Source organism: Eubalaena glacialis, chromosome 1 (genome assembly GCF_028564815.1).
Source record: "Eubalaena glacialis isolate mEubGla1 chromosome 1, mEubGla1.1.hap2.+ XY, whole genome shotgun sequence".
Taxonomy (NCBI): domain Eukaryota; kingdom Metazoa; phylum Chordata; class Mammalia; order Artiodactyla; family Balaenidae; genus Eubalaena; species Eubalaena glacialis.
The window spans coordinates 238,561,625-238,564,829 of record NC_083716.1 but is presented as its reverse complement, the minus strand read 5'-3'; the positions used below and the strand labels follow the sequence as shown (position 1 = coordinate 238,564,829).

General features: G+C 44.9%; 1 long non-coding RNA gene across 1 annotated transcript; it reads left to right on the top strand.

The window, feature by feature from the left end:
- Positions 1 to 711: 711 nt before the first annotated feature.
- LOC133101518 (uncharacterized) lies at positions 712 to 2,963 on the top strand. Its single transcript, XR_009702653.1, has 3 exons — positions 712 to 759; positions 1,530 to 1,620; positions 2,438 to 2,963. It is a non-coding gene; the product is annotated as an uncharacterized LOC133101518 (long non-coding RNA).
- Positions 2,964 to 3,205: the final 242 nt, after the last annotated feature.

Here is a 3,205-nt window from a genome sequence, read left to right as displayed (position 1 = left end):
CTGCACCTGGGAGCTCAGGGGATCAGTGGCCAGCACTCTCTTCGTTGCTGATGATACAAACACAATCTGTACCTGCTTAACAGAAAAGGAATTTCTTCACTACTTGGGAAGCTCAGGCTCTGGCTGGCTTCAGGTTTAGCTGGATCCAGGAGTTTCAATGATGTTGTGTCCCTCTTTTTCCTCTCCACCCTGCAGCTCTGCTTGCCTCTATGTGTGAGCCTCACTCTGTCTTAGTACAAGCCTCACTCTGCCCTCCCCCTTGTGCCTGAGGATGACAGGCATGACACTTCAGGGTCATATTATCCTGGGATGGCAACACTAATTAAACAGTTTTCTCCTCTTGCTCCAGCAGAGAAGGTAAGCATGGAACCCTGACTGGCTGGACTTCCACCATGTGGCTGGGGGCCTGGGGGCCCTGAGATTGGGGAGGTTCCCCCTGGAAGAGATGCTGGGCCCGTGAGCAAGGCGTGTACATTGCAGTGGCACCGGGGAGGAATGTTGGGGCCAGGCTCTCATAGGACCAATGACCGAGTTTGGATTTCCTTCTGAAGGCAATGGGAACCGAAGGAGAGTTCTAAGGAAAGATGTGATGACCGACTTTTACTTTGAGAGAAGTTGGAAAGTGACAGCCAGTGGGGGAGGTTGCATTCACCCATTTTTCCTCTTGCTGTATCTAGTTATGTTTTCACTTTTAGGTTTACCAGTTGGGAACAGGAAGACATGCAATTTAAACTCTGCTCCATCTCGTAAGAAAAAAAGGTAAAACCCAGCCACGTCCAGTCTGTGCAGGGGCAGAAAAAGAACAGGATGAGGAGGAATGAGGGTTCAGTGTTCTGTGACTGACCAGAGGATGAGCTTGGGTTAGTCCCTTCGTCTCAGCGGGACTCAGTTTCCCCTCTGTGAAATAATGGGTTGGAGTGAAAGTTGCGTGAGGTTCCCTTAACGCGACAAGGTCTAGGTTCTGTTTTCAGAAACTGATATCCGGGTTGGGGAACTTAAGCTTCATGTCACACTTGGACACGTTGTGGCATTTTAGAAAGACCGGGGCCAGGGTGGGTACTTCCAGAACCTGGGGAGTGTGATTTTCTTTAATCTGTCTAAGTAATGTGCAGGGGAGCCTTGGTGACCACACATGCCCTGACCCCTCATAAAGCCCCTGTCCTGTTGTGGCCTGGTCATAAACTTTCCTGAAAAGGTCATATGAATTTATCGTTCCCCAATACTTTATAATTAGAAATTATGGTCTCTCTTCCGTGTGACACTTGAGCTTTAGCAGATCTTAAAACTGTATACATGTTTTAAAATATTCTTCAGAAAACTTTAATTGCACAAGTTGAAAATTCGACTGAAAAAGTCCTGAACACTTATCTAAATAAACATACAGATTTGACCTCAAATGTTTCAAAGAATAAATTTGGAATTAAACGTGCGTGTGTTAAAACTCTGGTTATATCTTAAGTATAAAAGCTCATCAAAGAAGTCTTCTGGGGGAAACACTTCAGGGTGTATGGCAAATTTCTCTTTTATAGAGGTCACCAGAGCGGTGGGGAAGTGGGCGCAGAGCTCTCCCAAGTGACCGGGACACAGAGCGATTGGCTGTCCTTGTTTAAAGAAGAAAATGTGAGTGTGAGTGTGTGTGTGTGTGTGTGTGTGTGTTTACGAAGGGATAAGGGGTGAGATGTAACTTCTCCAGGCTACACATTTTTTAGAAGGTTTTTAATTATTTTGCTTGACTCCATTTTCCTACTTCATTTCTTCATCTCCTACTTTAGGGAAGATGGATAAATAACAACCCAGGTGTACCTCAGTTTCCCCTCGTCACGGGTGAAAGTGCCGGGGAGGGCGCTGGGCTCCCTTGGGCTGGAAGCCGGTGGGGGGCGTGAGGCCTGCCGGCTCCAGGCTTCTCCCTCGGATTGTGCTTTCCCTCTTCCGGCCCTGCTGACTTTTCCTTACCCCTCTTCAAAAAGGGCCTCACACCCAACTCCGAGGAGACGCTATCTGAACTCTGAATATAAAGGGAAACTAGCTTTATTTTAGTTTTTTGACGGATACTTTTTTCCCCCTGGAGGAAAAGTTAATGAACACTAGTATCAAAGGATGCAAGTGTCACCTTTATTTCCCTGGGTCACACAGGAAATATTTTGTAGGTATGTGGTACATCTTTTGGGTGGGACTCCTATACCCTGGGTCCATTCTGAAACCCTGCTAACTCATGGCTGAGCAGCTTGGATCACAATCGCTCATATTTTGGCTGTACAGAGGTTTGCAATTTAAGAGGAAGAAAATGTCTTTACTCATTTTCCATTTTTAAAGTCGTGTAAAAAATCTGGAATATTGTTATTTTTTAAATTCTGCGAGTAAAATTTTGGTATATAATCAATAACAATGCACATGATGGGAACCTTCAAATAACTAGGTGTTTTCTTTATGCTCAAAGTGAAGGAAAATGGTCAACTCAATGAAGAGGAAGGTGAAGGAGGAGGAGAGAAGGTGATGAAGGAGCTGATTACACCAAGTAACAAACCCAAGAAACAGAAAACAGCCTTGTGCTTGCTTCTGGGGTGGGTGGAGAAGTGGCCCAGCTTCCCTCACCACCACGCCACCCTCTTGACTCCCTTGTTGTATGTCTTGAGACACTGAGATCCCCAGCCAGCAAGCAAGTATATTCCGTATACAAAGGCAGGAAAGCGGATCTAAGTATGGGGTGGAGAACTGGGTCCCTATCTCCTTTTTTGAAGGTATAACATACCCGCAATAAACTGCCCCCCTTTTTAGTTTAAAATGTGATACCTTTTGACAACTGTGCAAAGCATTTCCATCACTCCAAAAAGTTCCCCTGTGCCTTTTGCAGTCAGTCACCTCCCCCTCCCCAGCCACTGGCACCCACAGATCTAATTTATGTTCCTGTTTTGCCTTTTCCAGAAAGTCATAAAAACGAAGTTGTACAGGACATAGCCCTTTGTGTCTGGCTTTTTACACTTAGAATAATGCTTTTTAGATTCCTCCACACTGTTGCATGCATCTATAGTTTGTTTCTTTGTATGGCTGAGTATTCTGTTGTATGGAGACACTACAATTTGTCCAACTGTTTTACAATGGCTGGACCATTTTGCATTCCCACCAACAATGTATGAAAGACCAGCTGCAGATGGCTATAATAATAAAAAACAAAACAAACAAACAAACAAAAAACAGAAAACTAGCA